The sequence below is a fragment of the Notolabrus celidotus genome, chromosome 15 (assembly GCF_009762535.1).
Source record: "Notolabrus celidotus isolate fNotCel1 chromosome 15, fNotCel1.pri, whole genome shotgun sequence".
Taxonomy (NCBI): Eukaryota; Metazoa; Chordata; class Actinopteri; order Labriformes; family Labridae; genus Notolabrus; species Notolabrus celidotus.
The window spans coordinates 2718995-2738219 of NC_048286.1; the positions used below are offsets into that span (position 1 = coordinate 2718995).

General features: G+C 38.4%; 2 pseudogenes; both read left to right on the forward strand.

The window, feature by feature from the left end:
• On the forward strand, positions 1-18017 carry LOC117826604 (annotated as a pseudogene).
• The window catches only part of LOC117826607, a 17338-nt pseudogene continuing 16020 nt past the window's right edge, over positions 17908-19225 (forward strand).

Genomic DNA, 19225 nt, shown 5'->3' on the forward strand with positions numbered 1-19225 from the left:
TGTGTGTGTGTGTGTGTGTGTGTGTGTGTGTGTGTGTGTGTGTGTGTGTGTGTGTGTTTAAATCTTTTAATTAAGTATATGTATTGTGTTTATATTCTTTCTATTTCACTCCTCGTCTTTGTCCTTTGTTTCTGTTTTTCTTAAGTCAAGTCAACTTTATTTATAGCAGATTTAAAAACAAACAATGTTCCCCAAAGTGCTTTACAAGGTAAAAACAAACAAACAAACAAAAAAAACAACAATAAACAACAGCATATTGATAAGTCAGGTCAGGTCCTTTTATTTCTGGAGCAGTGTGTGGAGCAGACACCAGGGGGCAGCAGTGTGCAGGTTTCAATCTGAACAGGATGGAGTACATTTCTATTCACTGTAATACGAGCTGATAACTGCAGTAAACTACTTCAAGAGAATTGAACATGTGATTAAAAATGTGCTTTAATATCAGCAGGTGTTAACAAATACATGGAGGTGAGTTTAGTCTTTGCAGAATCAGGACATGTGTGTCCTGCAAACAGCTGAGAACAGAGATCCAGTCTGCAGGTTTCTCTAACATCCACTGATATAAAGGAACAACTCAACACATACAGGTGAAAGAACTCAGACTGAAGGTGAAAGCTGTGTTTACCTTTAGTTCAGTCACTTTCAAACATTTGACTGAATCTCAGAGTCAGATAAATGTGACGTTTGTTTTGTTGAAATGTGACATCTTTTTAAATTGACATGGTTTTAAATGTGACATCTTTTTAAATTGACATGGTTTTAAATGTGACATGTTTTTAAATTTACATGGTTTGAAATGTGCTCTAAAAATAAAGTTGACTTGAAAGAAATCAAACTGAAGTTTAAATCACAAAGTGAACTTTAGAAGCAGAGTATAACAGCTTTCATTTCCTGGTATTGAATTTATACAAACATTTTAAACAGAGTCATTGAATGAATTAAATAAAATAACAAATGTAATCAGATCAGAGCCAAATATTCAGGAAGGAGAGAATATTTGGAGAAAAGAAAGATATTTAATAGATAGAATAATCTGATCTCATCCTCAGCCCTCTTCTAGTCCAAAAGAAATAAAGATGACAAAAAGTGATGTTTGAAAAACACACAGAGGGTTTTCTGTTCAGAACCACAAAGAGTTTCTTTATCCCGGGGGAGATTCAGTCATTCCAGCTGCTCTTAAACACAATACAGAAAGAATATCAGAACATGAACAGAAAGAAGGAATACAATAAGATATAAATACTAATAAATAATAACAATAACAAAATCAAAAGTAAGAACAGAGTTCAGGGTTTTCTGTTCCTTTGAGGTCAATTACAGGTCCAAACCTACATAAAGGAATCAGTGGGATCATTCAATATTATTATTATTATAATTATAATTAAAATTATTATTATTATAGAACTAAATTCATAAATGAAAACTAAAAAAGAAGTTTCTGAATGAACAGAGGAAACACTCAACGTAAAATAAGATGTTAAAACTCAACACAGGAAATGAAACTCACCAAAATAAAATAAATTATTAAAATAATAAAACACTAAAATATTAAACCAGTAAAAGAGACTAGAAGATGCTACACTTTAAAAAGTGACTAAAATTTGAACTAGATAATAAATGAATAAAGTAAGGTGTAATAAAACTGTTATAAGAATAAGACTCAGTTAAAGTGAGACTAAAAAGGTCGGTCTTGAGTTTGATTTTATAAATGTTGATGCTCTGTGCAGCCCTCAGATCTTCAGGCTGTTCCTCAGACGTGGGCCGTGATGATAAGAAGCTGCCTCACCGTGAGTCTTTGTTCTAACTTTTGGTGCCATTAAAAGTCCACTACCTGAAGACCTGAGGGCTCTCACAGGCTCATATGATAAATCTGATAAATAAGAAGGAGCTGATCATTAAGAGATTTAAAAAACAATCAAATAATCTTAAGTCTAAAAGATACAGGAGCCATGCAGAGACTTTAAAACGGGTGTAATGTGGGCTCTCGTTCTGGTCTTTGTCAGCGTTCTAGCAGCTGAAGCTGAGAGATGTTCTTTTTGAGAAGACCAGAAAGAAGAGCGGTACAATCATCAGTTCTACAGGAGATAAAAGCAGACAGCAGACCTCCTGTGTTTCCACCCGGTGTGTGTTTATTTCTGAATCATTGTGACCCACATATTTTATTCTGCAGTCAAAAACATTCAAAATGAAATCATAATAATTCAACAAAGAAAAACAACAGAACATAAATACATCCCCTGTTCTGTGAAGTCATCTTCTCTTTCATGAAAATAAATATAAAGACTTCTAAATATTAAATACAGAGTCACTTTGAACACTTCAGATACAAAGAACAGCCTCTCCCTTCAATCAAATATTCTGTTCAAATCTTTGAGTCCTCTTTCTTCTTTGTTTGTTTTTAACCCTAAAAAACATTTGAACAAACATGTTGACTAAACTTTGTTTGCTGCTGTTTTTACTGAACAACAATCACTGAAGTTTGTGTTTTTGGTTTGAATATGTAGATCTAAGATTCATGTCAGCGTGGTGTTTAACGTGTAATGTGATATTTGACCTGAAAGTGTTGAAGTGTCTTTGGGACACTGAACCCCAAACCAGCTGTGGTGTCTGTGCCGGTCTGAGTGTGTGTGTGGATCAGTTCAAACTGAGGGGCGCTCTGCACAGCAGCCTCTAACATGTGGCTGAATGTGACATGTAATGTGAAAGTGCTTTGAGTGCCACCAGGAAAAACCTCTTCAACAGGCAGAGACCTCGAGCAGAACCTGACTCATGTGAACCAGAGACCTGCTGAGACTGTACTGAGAAAGAGGGACAGAGGACAGACAGAGAGACAGAGCAACAACAACAACAACAACAACAACAACAAACACTACAGACAGTAAGAGTGGATCAAAGATGTGTCCAGTCACTGATACAGACATGATAACACACATATGACTGATGGTGATGGTTGTAACAGCTGAAGTCAACAGGTCTATTATTAATGTTTCACAGCAGCACACAGGAAACTGTCCTCTGTCTCCATGGTAACTGTGCTCTGTCTGTGGCTCCTCCTTCAAACCTCAGACTCTGCAGGAAACCACACACCTCCAGCCCAGCTGTCAATCATCAGCAGGGGCCTTATCTGTGTGCAGCAGGGGCTGATGGGAGCTCTGAGGACCTGTGAGAAAGCACCTGGTCCTGGTCTCTCAGCTCGACCTGGTTTGGCCTCAGTCCTCCTCAGGTTCACCAGAGGAAACACCGCTGCACAGAATGCTTCTCCTCCCAGCTGCAGCTCTGTGCTGTGTGTGGTCAGGTGAGTGTTTCCAGCCAATCAGGAGCCAGCAAACTCCAGCTTTAACAAATGAGCCCTGTCTCCTTGAAATGAAGTTAGAACATTGAACCTAACATCTTGGTGGTAGAGACGTGATCACTGTCTACAAAATGTATGAACATGTTCTGAGCAAGCACCGTCAAACTGACTCCATCTGACTCTCTACAGCACTGGTCGTCATGGCAGCAGAGCTCCAACAGGACAGCTTAACACTGACCAGGAGAGCTGGAGAACAAGTCTCCCTCAGCTGTGGAGGCACTGACCAGTGTGCTGATGATTATGTGAGGTGGTACCAGAAGAAAGACACAGAAACATTCAGAGTGGTTCTGAGGATTGATAAGAGTAATGGTGCTATAGATAAAGGCTACAATCATCCTCAGAAAGAAGATTTCTCAGCTGTAAAGAAACAGAACGGCTGGGAGTTACAGATCCAGAGAGTCAAACCCTCTCACTCAGCCACCTACTACTGCACCTGCTGGAAATACACAGTGAGAAATGATCTGAGCAGGCTGAACAAAAACCAGCAGATGAACAGATGACAGATCATGTCTGTGTCAGGGGAACAGCAGTGAACCTCAGCTCAGCTCTGTTTTTTTAACTTGTAACAGGATTTATTCAGTGAGTAAAAATGTTATTTGAAGACTCTTTACAAACAGATCAGGTCTAGACCAGGCTTGGACCAGCTCTTAGTTACCTGGTGATTTTAATCTGTACATGAATGAAGCCATAGACTGAATTTTTTAACATTCACTAAATCTCAACTCAACTCAACTTTATTTATAAAGCACCTTTCATACATAAAAACATGCAGCACAAAGTGCTTCACAGAATAACAGAGAGACAGAAAACAACAGCAATGGTAAAATGATAAAAGGCAGGATTATAAATAAATTACTTAAAAAATATATCAATATAATAAAATTAATAAAAATAAGAGTGGAAAGAAAAGATAAAAATAAGGTAGTTAAAAAGATCAGATGAACACAAGAAATAAATACATAAATAAATAATTAAATGAGAGAAATAAATATTAAAGCAATGATTAAAATAATAATGATTAGAATAAGAATTTAAATAATAAAAATAACAAAAATAATAAAGCAGTCCATGGCTAAAAATAAATTACTCCAAATTAAAAGCTAGATTAAAAAGGTAAGTCTTAAGTTTACTTTTAAAAACACTCAGAGAGCTCACCGTTCTGATGTCCAGAGGCACTTTATGTTTCTAAGATGATAAAATGAAGTACTTACGACCTTGTTAAAATGAGCATTAAAATTAAAATCTGAATCTAAAACCACTCCCAGGTTTGTGACCTTTGATTTGAGTTGACTGTTAAAATCTCTCAGAGTAGTCTGGAGTTGTTCTCAGGCTGCTTTGAGTCCTATTAAAAGAATTAGTTTTGTCTTTGTTTAATTTTAAAAAGTTCTTGCTCATCCATGCATTGATGTCAGAAAGGCAGTGAGGGAGTGAAGAGCGTTTGGGTCATGGGGTGAGACAGAGATGTATAGTTGGGTGTCGTCTGCATAGAAATGGTAATTGATGTGATGACTTGAGATAATGTGTCCGAGTGGTAAGATGTATAAGGAGAATAAAATAGGCCCAAGAATGCTTCCTTGAGGAATTCTAAAATCGTGTGTCTGAGACACACAAGCACTGAGGCTGGTAAAAAACTGTCTGTTAAAAAGATAAGAACTAAACCAGGATAAAACATGGTCAGAGAGACCGGCCCATCTCTCAAGTCTTTTGATTCAAATGTCGTGGTCGACAGTATCAAACACTGAGATCTAAAAGAATCTTTTAATCTCAAACATCATGTTTCTGGCCCTTCTCACAAAGAGGGGAACCCCCTTGGATCTGATTTTTTCATTGGGTCTAGACATTGACCATGTTCACTGTGAAGACCTGCTGGTCAGCGATCCTTCATCTGTTATCTTTGATCTCAGGGTAGCTGCTGACCCCCCCTGTCCAAAAATAACAATTCAATCCTGAATCACCAAGTCAAACACTGCTGACTGCTGAGTCAAATTATTCTGCTGTGACATCGATAAGAATCTAAACCATGTTGAGTTTCTTATGAAAACTTGTAATGATCATTGCACTGCAGTCCTGGACAAAGTAGCACCTTTTAAAACCAGAGCCAAGGCTGTTAAAAACCCCTGCCTGTTCATCTCTATAAACAAAAATGTGTTCTATGGTTTCTGCCTGTTAAAGGAAGTTTGTCCTTGCCACTGTAACTTGCTAAATGCTGCAAAGTGCTCTGCTCATGGTGGATTAAGATGAGATCAGACTGAGTCCTGTCTGCAAGATGGGACTGGATCTGATCCTGTCTTGATGTTGGGTCTTTGTTAATAATAGAACATAGAGTACGGTCTAGACCTGCTCTGTTTGGAAAGAGTCTGAGGAGAACATTTGTTGGGATTTGGTGCTTTATAAATAAAGATTGTTTGATTGATTGATTGATTGATTGATTGATTGATTGATTGATTGATTGATTGATTGATTGATTGATTGATTGATTGATTGATTGATTGATCTGAACTTTATGTCTTGACTTTTCTTCCAGCGCCATCAAAAGGAAAAAAGTTTCTCTGGACCAACCATGTCTGTGTGAATCTGTGTTAATGACTGACATCAGTGTACGTAAGCTTCAAAGTGAAACGATCAATCATGACTACTGACTTTTAAAAGTTAATATTTGAACAAATAAAGAGATGAAGCTGCAGACAGACACAGGAGTTACAAAGCCGTCCTGCTTCTTGATTTCATTGACCGTCACAGACAGACAGCTGGTCATCTGATCTGTTTTTACCCATGAACACTCAGATAAGACGGATTGCTGGGGCTTCAGACTGTAAGCACCACCTGTCTTCATTTTGTCGTTTACATAAACACACAAACACTCTGAGCTTGTGTATGACCATGTTCTCATCGTTGAGCTGTAAGAGAGGGGCTCGCCACACATTCACAGTACGGCCACTGTAGTTCAACTAGACACAAACCGGGAGTATTAAAACATAATAATAATTCAGTCCTTTATAAAAACTGACAACATAAAATTAAATTTAGGATCCTACTTTTTATAGATAAGAAATGATGTCAGACATCTTTTGTGGCATTTAAAGATCATTTATGTATTTACACTGTTCTTTATGATGACAATAGGACTATGACCCTAATGACCAATCACCACTCCTCTTACAACCTAATAAATCCTATTGTCAACCTTTGTCACTGCTGCTGTTCACAGCAATGGTTCCTGGATTCATTACCAACGTCAAATCTGAAATCAAAACTTTCATTTATAATCTTCAATATCACAAATTACTGAGCAGCTTTCAGGAGCTTTAAAATGTTTTCTCTGATCAATGAAGAAGAAATGAAATAAATGAGAAGACCAAACTAACAAAACAATAAAGTGAAGAATGAACACTCAGTTGATCCTCCAGCTTGAACTGCTGCTGGCACCAAATAAAACATCAGAATCAACAAAGTGAATAAAGTCAGTTCATCCTCAGGGGACCAAGAAAGTCTGAACAACATTTCAGAGCAGTCCATTCCTCCATCCTTTGGTTCAGGTCCAAACATGTAGAGTGAGGTGTGTTAGTCCACTCAGTATGATCATCATTATGTGTCAACTTTTAGTAAAATATTAAAACAAGACTTTGATATAAACTGAACACAAAAAGTAAGAACGTGTGTGTTTGGTAGATTATTTCTTTGTTGTCACAATGCTTATGGCAATAAAACCTCAGAGTGTATGAAAGCCTGTTTGTTTCTTTAAATGGTGCCACATTCATAAGGAACCTGTGTAATGAGGTGACTCCCCCAAGAATGGGCATGCCACGTTTGGCTGATCGTGCCAAAGGGCAACTTCAAGCTGGTGTTCCACAAAATCAAGTTGGGGCATTATTTGGAGTGAGCCCTGGTACCATCTTCAAAGTGAAGACCAAGCTCCATATTACAGGGGATGTCAGAGTCTGGCCCCTAAGTGGGTGCCCTAGGAAGACGACACCTTAAGAACACATAGGACCCGTAGGCTGTCTTCTACAGATTTGCAGTCGAGGTTTGCAGGTCGATATGACAGACGGCTCTCTGCCCAGACAATTAAGAACAGACTGCACACAGCCGGTCTCCAGTCTCATAGGGCTGCCAGCTCATGAGTGCTCAGCGATGAGTCCAGATTCTGTCTACAGCAGGTGGATCGTACGGTCAAAGCGTGGAGAAGATTTGGAGAACAGTATGCTGACTGCTGCACCGATAGAGTAACATCTTTGGTGAAGGCAGTGTGATGGTGTGGGGCAGGATCTCCCTCACTGGAAAAACAAGGCTTGTCATCATTGGAGGAAATCTCAATACAGAGAGATATCGAGATTAGATTCTGCAACCAGTGACAATCTCATATCTCCACAATCTGGGACCGAACTCATCCTCCATCCAAGATGACAACACTCTCCTCCACAGAGCGGGGTTTCTCAGAGACTACCTCCAGAATTTGGGAGTGGAGAGGATGGAGTGGCCTGCCAGCAGTCCTGATCTCAAGCCCCTTGAACACTTGTGGGATCAGCTTGGGCTTGCTGTTTATGCCAGAGTTACTTATACAACCAGGTTGGCTGACTTGAGACAAGTGCTGGATGAAGAATTATTACATTTCCAAAAAGTCTTGTTTCTTCAGACTTCAATCATCTAATCCACCAAACCACACCAAACAAGAGTCGATGGCAGAATAAGATGTTTGGCATTGGCAGAGAAGGTTTGGCACATATTTCATGGGTGCAGCCCACAAACTCAGCTCTGCTGCTCACCCCACAAATGCCTGTTCCATATAAATGTGGCTCCATTTAAAAGGGACATAAACAGGCTTTCCAACTGAGTAAGATTTATTACCAAGAAGCATTGTTACAACAAAGTAATATTATAACAAACACACATTTCCATTCTTGTCAGAGAACGATGAGTTGGAGCTGCAGTTTGATCCTGGTTCATGGTTTGGGTTGTTCTCCTGCAGACAGGTTTTTGTATTGACTCTTTTCACTGTGGGGGTCTGGATACGGCTACTACTACCTCTTCGGCTCTGGAACTAGACTGTATGTTTCAGGTAAGAACAAACATTCATGTCTTTTAGTTTTTTTATTGAACAAGTGTGTTTTTCATTAGTTTTCAATGCTGAGACATTAAATGTTAAAAAATGTATTATTAGTAGAGAAGAAGTTAAAGCTATGAATCTCCTGAGACATCACAGAGTTTCATTACTTCTTAAAGAGGATTAAATCTCACTACAGACATCCAGTTTGTGAAGAACTGTCATTCTTTTATTAATAACAATAATAATAATAATAATAATAATAATAATAATAATAATAATAGTACGTTTCAGTAAACAAATGAAAAATGTTTTACTTTCATAGTTTAGTTCATAATAATAATAATGTAATAATTCAGTTGCATTAACAGAACAACAACTGTATTTTATATGTTGGCACATTCTGTATGTCTTTGGGTGAAAAATGTTTCACACATATTTATAATAATATAGAGAGCCAAAATCTTACATCAGTACATATAAAAATATATTGATATGAAATATCTAATTTTCCCTGAGAGAGTAAGAGACTGTCTGTTTTCTACATGATATTATAAATGAACTCAAAGGTTCTTATTTCTACTAATACAGCGGCCCTGAAGCTCAGCCGCACAAACGTCATGAAAAAACTTTGTGAAAACAAATTTCACTAAACACAATTTAAAACACATAAATATTTCATAAAATGCACAACAAAATGCATCTTTCTAATTTCATTAAATATTTTAGCATTTTGTAAAATGTATGTTCAGATAAATATGTCATTTGTTGTAATATGCACTGTTACCCAATCACAGAAAACATGTGATAAATAATAATATTAATAAATAAAGACTTTAATACATTGTTTCATAATGCAGTCTTGTGTTTCACTCACTTTAGTTTTTAATGATCAGATTGTAAACAGTTTAATTATTAATAGTTATTTATAATTTGCAACTTTGAATAATTTTATTTTACTAACGTTTTATTCAGAACCTTTGAATTTAAAAATCTTCTGAATTATTTACATTTTTATAAGTAATAATAACAATAATAATTATTATAGATACATGTGTTTTTATAATTTATTTAAAAACATATTTCTTTTTAGTATACATTTTTAATGAAGTTATTTTTTTAGATACCTCTAATTAGTAATGTAAGTTTGACTTGGGTAAAGCCGCCCAACCTCAGTTGATTGATAATACCTAAAGCTAACAAACTTAAAAAGATATCTTTTAAACATTTTTAAATTTTTAAAAGCGAGTTATCTGTTTTTTCAAATGAACTCTGAATATTTCGTCATGGTGGTGTTTTTCAAAGCTTGGAGCTAACTCTCTTGTGATGTTTTGTGTTTTCATTGTCATGCTGTCATGATGTTTGTTTTTATCTGTTGTTATTTTCATCTTTTGTTCTGAACTCTGCTTTGACCTGCCGGGGACTACAGATGAAAATTAGCCTCATGGCTAACTCGGGCATATTTACAATTGATGCTCCGCTGAAATGTTCATTAATATGCTCTGTCCCTTTAAATAGATAATAAAACTATACTTTATATTTTTATGAAGATCATCTTGAGGATATCTTTAACAAAACTATGGATTCATTTGGAGAGCAAAGACTTTAGATTGGTGGTTAGTGGACCAGTCACCAGCAGAGAAAAGAAGAGGAGAAGAAGAAGAAGCTTGTGATGGATGTTAAAATACAAAAGGAGCAAAGACACATGGACCAAACAGACCTGAAGAGACCACAAACCATGCCACGGTTTGGGTTTTGGCAGAGTTACAGGAGCGGCTGAGTGAGAATAAGACACCAACAGACAATGAGCAGTGGTGAGGACCTTAAACAGGTGCTGCTGGTACTTTCTGGAAGCCTTGGTGTGTTCAGGGGCCGTGGGGGGGATTCATCTCAAAGTGGATTTATTGTTGTCTGGAGGGCTTTGTGCTGAATTACATGTACAACGCCCCATTGCTGAAAGTTCACTCTCGATGCCCATGTAGTAAACTTAATGTAACAAAGTGCCCTGAATGAGCAGGTGATGATGCAGAGGAGAATACTGCTCATGTACATTTATAATAAACACTAATGTGAGATTAGATCAGTGATGTGTTTATTGGAGAGAATTCAAGTCTGTTGGATCTGGTCTCTGTTGTTGACTGGTTTAGAGACCAGAGACCAACGAGGTGCAGAGCTGGGAGCTGATGACTGTGTTAATGTGTGTGTGTTACTTGTTTCTCTTCAGATGAGCAGGTGGTGAAGCCCGTGGTGAGCGTGTACCCGGCTGCATCCAGAGCCCACCAGGAGGAGAAGAGCTCCCTGTTGTGTGTGGCCTCAGCCATGTTTCCTCCTCTGGTGAAGTTCTCCTGGAGAAGACAAAAGGAGCGTGGTGCTCTGGAGGAGCTGCCCTCTGCTGACAGACAGCAGCTGAAGCTCACAGAGTCTGGATGTACGGCCTCCGTCTTACAGATCCATCAGCAAGGGACCAGTTCGTATGAATACCTCTGCAACGTGCAGCACGAGGGGGGCACAGAGGAGGCTCAGATCCACACAGGTAATGAAGGCTTGGTGACCGTGGTCCACACTGATCCAGCTTCATCTGATGATTCTTTAAAAAGAGGGCCGAGGAGCAGAAGACTGACACTGTTTTTACTTCTTCTCTCTTCCTGAAGGTCCTACGATTACAACCCCAGAACCTACACCAGAACCTACACCATCACTGCCTCCATCATCTCCTCCATCATCTCCTCCATCACCTCCTCCGTCACCTTCTGTCCCGTCTCAGTACGAGGTGAAGCTGCTCTTGCTGCAGTACACGCTGCTGACAGTGAAGAGTCTGGTGTTCTGCTGTGGACTCTTTCTGCTGACCGTCCTCAGCGACAAGTGACCGTCCACAAACTGCACACATGCTGATGACCATATTCCACTCAGCGTTTCTCTCCATCATGTCATGAATTCATCTCATACAGCTCTGTGATGATCAGAGTTGAAATATGATCATAGAAGCAGCTGCAGTGAAGATGAGCACATATGTTGAGTATAGTTTGATCTCAGCTCTCTCTCTCTGCTGTGTATTTGAAGTCATTTGTTTTGTATTATAATCTAAAATCATTGAGTGTCTGTAGATAATGTAGGATTTATGTGTTTCTCTGATCTTGGGTTCTTTTTTATCACATCATGCAGAGTACGGCTGGTTTGTCAAACTCTCAGTGGAGTAAAAATCAGAGTCTTGAAAGAATCTCACGCTCTCCTTTCACACACGGCCGAGAACAAATGTAGAGGAGGATATAAATATAAGCTTTCACATGAAGTAGGACCAAGTAGCTCAGCATGGACAGAAGAAAAAGAAAGGTCTAAATGTCAGTAAGTGTAGATTTGTCCCCAGGTTTATTGTAAAGCCCTCTCACAGTTCTTTCAGTGTGAGTTTGAATCTTTACGCTGATGACGCTGTCGTTTACAGGACAAAACAAAAAGAACAAACGGAGGCTGAAGGCTGAATGTTGAATCAATATATTGTTTATCTTTATGTTCTATCACAGTTATTTTTATAGTCATTGGTTTGAAGTGAGTTTTTGTAGACTGATATTTTGTCAAACATTTAAATACAGGATCACAAACTGCAGCACAAAGTAATTCAACATCTGTGTTTGTCTTTTTCTGAAGTCACACAGCTCACACTGAAACTCTGATCTGAAGCCTGCTCAAATGAAATCAAAGCACAGATTCAAAGAAATGATCTTTGTGTTGATGTTGTTCAAATGTACATTTCACTGTCACTCTTCAATAAAAGTCTGCATAGAGTACTTTGATGTTTGATCTTTATTCATGGTTTCAAAATAAGCTGCTCAGTGTTTTCCATCCAAACAAACCCTGACTAAAAGCTCGCCCTGTACTTTTCAACACCTGCTTTATTTCTAATGGAGCTTTCAGGTGACTCAGCTTCAGTCCACACAGGCTGTGTGATCACAGCAGTTCAACACAGACATCTGAACATCACTCACAGGTCATTTCATGAAACCTGAGATGAGTTCTGTTTGGAAGTCAGAGGGAAATGAACATGAACGACCTGTGTGTGCAGTCCAGACTTCTATAGTGATCCGGACTGAAGCTCTGACTGAATACAGAGCGTCAGTGGGGTTAACAAGGTGATCTGTGGTAAACTGACCTCTGCTGAAGATGAACAGATGACTCTGATCAGCAGAATGAACAACCAGAGGAGCTGTCAGTCTCTCATGTTTGTGTTGAGTGCTTCATGTGCTGTTAGTCTCATCAGTGGGAACATGTGCAGCACATTGAATGGTGTTTGTCTAAGGATGAAGGTGGAGCAGTCATAATAATGATGCTGTCAAAGTAATGGTGACTTTAAAAACACTCTGAGGACAGAAACGTATCATTTCTCTATAATTCAATGTAATCAATGTTTTTGGAGACATTTCATGACACATGTTATCTCCAGATACTATCTAATGATTTATAGAAACAAGGCTTTGAATCATTTGAGGTTTAGGAGTTAATACCAATCAAAGTAAGTATGTCTTCAGTCTGATATGTTGTCATCACTCTTTGTTGCTTTATTCCTTTTTATGTAAATGAGATGTTTGTGTTGTTTTGTTTGTGACTCTGACACGTTCTTATCCCAGGTTACTGACACCTTGTTGAAGCCCTATCAGCTCATACAGACTCATTATAGCCTGCTTCATGTCTCTCAGTCTGTTAGATTCAAGAGAAATCCCTCCATAGTTTAGGCTTTGTTATGTGGAGGTCTAACAGCACACAGGAGTTGAACCCCGGTCTCCAGTGCAGAGGCTCTCTGTTGTTATGTCTCTGGCCCAGACTTCAGTTTCAGACAGACTCTCATCTTTCTGCGTCAGCAGGTCAAATACCTGAAACAGGGCTCACATGTTGATCCTGTAGATTCACTGAGGGCTAACTTATGAGTAATAATAATAATAATAAAAGAGCATGAGCACAAAGAGCTTCCACAGGCAGCATCACAATAACACACACAAAGAAACATTTAGAGACACAGAGTATAAGAGGATGTTGGCTGTGACATGAAGGGAAGGAGAACGGCCTGATGGGAAACAGAGTTTTGTTATTACATATGCAAAAAGAGACACAGTGGTGTTCATGTAAATATGACTTTTCTAATGATCAGGATGTTTTCTGTTTTTAAGGTGATTAAAAATGTTCTTCTGCTGCTTTCTATTTGTATTATTACGACACTAACATCCCACCCAAACATCCTATAAACTAGCTTCCAGCTGGAGTGGGACTTTGTTCTGTTGTGATTCTTTAATGAAGATGAGAAGTAAAGAAGTATCAGACTGAAGAAGTGTGTCTCCTTTCTTCACTGTCTCAGCTCTGAGTTCACAAACTAAACTTCCTGAGTTCTAGTTTCACCACATTCAAAGTGTGTAACTGTCATTGTGTTATTAATGTGAAAACCCTGAGCTGACGGTGAGGAGGCTGCAGAGAGGAAACCCACACAGCTCGTCTGCTGCCAGAAAGAGAGCGTTGATTCACCACCAACACTTTTTATGAGTCCATGGAACCAACCAGAGCAGAAACATAGCTGCTGCTGCTGCTGTTCACACTCATCCACTCCTCTACCTCTCTGTTCCTGTTCCTCTATCCTCTGCATGTCCATAAGAGCTTGGACTTATTTACAGATGTTACTAAATGAAGTTGATCTGTTGTCTGTATGGATCACATCCCATGGTCCGGCTTTAAAAACACAGGTTTATAACAAAATGTAACTTCACTTCATGAAATGAAAAACAGTACTCTGATGTGCAATGATGAATTGAAACCTCAGAGATAATCTAGAGTTTGTTAATCTAGAGAGAGGCAGCATGGATTTATTCTTCTACATGTCTCTTTATATTCTGAACACGAGTCATTTTCAAAGCGTGGTTTGGAGTCAAATGTTCCTCTTTGGTCACGGTTTCTTCCAAAAGGTAAAGGATGAGTTTGGTTTCTTAGAAGAGACACAGACACACAACAACATGTGGAGGAGATGTAGCAAAGAGCTTCACTGACTGTTGGTGAAGAGGTTAAAAAGCCACAGATCCCCTTTAAATAAATCAAGGTGAATCAAAGGATCTAACAAATGAAATGGAGGTCTGGTTTAGCTGAAGCCAGAAAAGTCCATCCAGCAGTTTTTCCTGCTCTCTAGTTTGGATTCATGAGATCATCTTCTCTTCTGTTGGTAAAGAGAGCTGTGGGACTATTACAGAAGTGAGATTAGATAGAACTGAAGTATTGACAAAGGAAATGCTGATGACACGTTGATCCAACATTACAGAACAGAACCGGGCCGGAGTGGGACTCATCTTCAGCCCGGGACCAGTCCACTTTATGACAAAATGTAGACTTTTATTTGATATTCTTTTAATCCTCTTCCCCTTCAACAGTGGGTTTAGTTATTATTATACTGTTCTACTGTGAATCATTTAAAAAGCACAGGAGGTCACTTGAAGTGTGTGTGTGTATAAATTCTGATTCTCACACACTGGGACACAACAGCCATCCTGTGTCATGAGTGTTATTAAAACAACAGACACACTGCTGAGTCATGGTACTGCCTCTGACACTAAAATCAAGTTTTACAATTGTTGTAATTATTTAAATCAATGAAAGTCTGCTTCCACCACTTAAACATATACATTGTCACATTGTGGTCTGACAGAACACATCAAATCTGTCATCATGATTTTATGATCAGAGGCAGATTTCTGTGTTTACTGCTGATGTTCTCTTGAAATAGAGAGAGAGACCACCACCCCATGGTTAGTCCCATTAAGAGGAAGAACATCATGATGGTGCTCTTACCTCAGTGCCTTTAAAGCCACAGTGACCTCTAGTGGATAAAAACACGGGGACATGAGGAAGCATGAACAGTGGAAGTAGAAGCAGTTGTAGTGAACTGAAGAGTTTGGAGCAGTGTGTGGAGCAGACACCAGGGGGCAGCAGTGTGCAGGTTTCAATCTGAACAGGATGGAGTACATTTCTATTCACTGTAATACGAGCTGATAACTGCAGTAAACTACTTCAAGAGAATTGAACATGTGATTAAAAATGTGCTTTAATATCAGCAGGTGTTAACAAATACATGGAGGTGAGTTTAGTCTTTGCAGAATCAGGACATGTGTGTCCTGCAAACAGCTGAGAACAGAGATCCAGTCTGCAGGTTTCTCTAACATCCACTCATATAAAGGAACAACTCAACACATACAGGTGAAAGAACTCAGACTGAAGGTGAAAGCTGTGTTTACCTTTAGTTCAGTCACTTTCAAACATTTGACTGAATCTCAGAGTCAGATAAATGTGACGTTTGTTTTGTTGAAATGTGGCATCTTTTTAAATTGACATGGTTTTAAATGTGCTCTAAAAATAAAGTTGACTTGAAACAAATCAAACTGAAGTTTAAATCACAAAGTGAACTTTAGAAGCAGAGTATAACAGCTTTCATTTCCTGGTATTGAATTTATACAAACATTTAAAACAGAGTCATTGAATGAATTAAATAAAATAACAAATGTAATCAGATCAGAGCCAAATATTCAGGAAGGAGAGAATATTTGGAGAAAAGAAAGATATTTAATAGATAGAATAATCTGATCTGATCCTCAGCCCTCTTCTAGTCCAAAAGAAATAAAGATGACAAAAAGTGATGTTTGAAAAACACACAGAGGGTTTTCTGTTCAGAACCACAAAGAGTTTCTTTATCCTGGGGAGATTCAGTCATTCCAGCTGCTCTTAAACACAATACAGAAAGAATATCAGAACATGAACAGAAAGAAGGAATACAATAAGATATAAATACTAATAAATAATAACAATAACAAAATCAAAAGTAAGAACAGAGTTCAGGGTTTTCTGTTCTTTTGAGGTCAATTACAGGTCCAAACCTACATAAAGGAATCAGTGGGATCATTCAACATTATTATTATTATTATTATTTAATTTTTTTTTTTATTATAGAATTAAATTCATAAATGAAAACTAAAAAAGAAGTTTCTGAATAAACTGAGGAAACACTCAACGCAAAAAAAGATGTTAAAACTCAACACAGGAAATTAAACTCACCAAAATAAAATAAATTATTAAAATAATAAAACACTAAAATATTAAACCAGTAAAAGAGACTAAGATTCTCTTCTTTAAAAAGTGACTAAAATTTGAACTAGATAATAAATGAATAAAGTAAGGTGTAATAAAACTGTTATAAGAATAAGACTCAGTTAAAGTGAGACTAAAAAGGTCGGTCTTGAGTTTGATTTTATAAATGTTGATGCTCTGTGCAGCCCTCAGATCTTCAGACTGTTCCTCAGACGTGGGCCGTGATGATGAGAAGCTGCCTCACCGTGAGTCTTTGTTCTAACTTTTGGTACCATTAAAAGTCCACTACCTGAAGACCTGAGGGCTCTCACAGGCTCATATGATAAATCTGATAAATAAGAAGGAGCTGATCATTAAGAGATTTAAAAAACAATCAAATAATCTTAAATCTAAAAGATAAAGGAAGCCATGCAGAGACTTTAAAACGGGTGTAATGTGGGCTCTCGTTCTGGTCTTTGTCAGCGTTCTAGCAGCTGAAGCTGAGAGATGTTCTTTTTGAGAAGACCAGAAAGAAGAGCGGTACAATCATCAGTTCTACAGGAGATAAAAGCAGACAGCAGACCGCCTGTGTTTCCACCCTGTGTGTGTTTATTTCTGAATCATTGTGAGCCACATATTTTATTCTGCAGTCAAAAACATTCAAAATGAAATCATAATAATTCAACAAAGAAAACAACAGAACATAAATACATCCCCTGTTCTGTGAAGTCATCTTCTCTTTCATGAAAATAAATATAAAGACTTCTAAATATTAAATACAGAGTCACTTTGAACACTTCAGATACAAAGAACAGCCTCTCCCTTCAATCAAATATTCTGTTCAAATCTTTGAGTCCTCTTTCTTCTTTGTTTGTTTTTAACCCTAAAAAACATTTGAACAAACATGTTGACTAAACTTTGTTTGTTGATATTTTACTGAACAACAATCACTGAAGTTTGTGTTTTTGGTTTGAATATGTAGATCTAAGATTCATGTCAGCGTGGTGTTTAACGTGTAATGTGATATTTGACCTGAAAGTGTTGAAGTGTCTTTGGGTTAGACACTGAACCCCAAACCAGCTCTGGTGTCTGTGCCGGTCTGAGTGTGTGTGTGGATCAGTTCAAACTGAGGGGCACTCTGCACAGCAGCCTCTAACATGTGGCTGAATGTGACATGTAATGTGAAAGTGCTTTGAGTGGTCAGAAGACAGAGAGAGCTCTAAAAACACCGTCCCTTTAACATTTGGTACCACCAGGAAAAACCTCTTCAACAGGCAGAGACCTCGAGCAGAACCAGACTCATGTTAACCAGAGACCTGCTGAGACTGGACTGAGAAAGAGGGACAGAGGACAGACAGAGATACAGGGACAGACTGACAGGAAACTGTCCTCTGTCTCCATGGTAACTGTGCTCTGTCTGTGGCTCCTCCTTCAAACCTCAGACTCTGCAGGAAACCACACACCTCCAGCCCAGCTGTCAATCATCAGCAGGGGCCTTATCTGTGTGCAGCAGGGGCTGATGGGAGCTCTGAGGACCTGTGAGAAAGCACCTGGTCCTGGTCTCTCAGCTCGACCTGGTTTGGCCTCACTCCTCCTCAGGTTCACCAGAGGAAACAACGCTGCACAAAATGCTTCTCCTCCCAGCTGCAGCTCTGTGCTGTGTGTGGCCAGGTGAGTGTTTCCAACCAATCAGGAGTCAGCAAACTCCAGCTTTAACAAATGAACCCTGTCTCCTTGAAATGAAGTTAGAACATTGAACCTAACATCTTGGTGGTAGAGACGTGATCACTGTCTACAAAATGTATGAACATGTTCGGAGCAAGCACCGTCACACTGACTCCATCTGACTCTCTACAGCACTGGTCGTCATGGCAGCAGAGCTCCAACAGGACAGCTTAACACTGACCAGGAGAGCTGGAGAACAAGTCTCACTCAGCTGTGGAGGCACCAACCCGTGTTATGCTGATTATGTGTACTGGTACCAGAAGAAAGACACAGAAACATTCAGACTGGTTCTGAGGATTGATACGAGTAATGGTGCTATAGAGAAAGGCTACAAACATCCTCAGAAAGAAGATTTCTCAGCTGTAAAGAAACAGAACGGCTGGGAGTTACAGATCCAGAGAGTCAAACCCTCTCACTCAGCCACCTACTACTGCACCTGCTGGAAATACACAGTGAGAAATGATCTGAGCAGGCTGAACAAAAACCAGCAGATGAACAGATGACAGATCATGTCTGTGTCAGGGGAACAGCAGTGAACCTCAGCTCAGCTCTGTTTTTTTAACTTGTAACAGGATTTATTCAGTGAGTAAAAATGTTATTTGAAGACTCTTTACAAACAGATCAGGTCTAGACCAGGCTTGGACCAGCTCTTAGTTACCTGGTGATTTTAATCTGTACATGAATGAAGCCATAGACTGAATTTTTTAACATTCACTAAATCTCAACTCAACTCAACTTTATTTATAAAGCACCTTTCATGCATAAAAACATGCAGCACAAAGTGCTTCACAGAATAACAGAGAGACAGAAAACAACAGCAATGGTAAAATGATAAAAGGCAGGATTATAAATAAATTACTTAAAAATAAAATCAATATAATAAAATTAATAAAAATAAGAGTGGAAAGAAAAAATAAAAATAAGGTAGTTAAAAAGATCAGATGAACACAAGAAATAAATACATAAATAAATAATTAAATAAGATAAATAAATATTAAAGCAATGATTAAAATAATAATGATTAG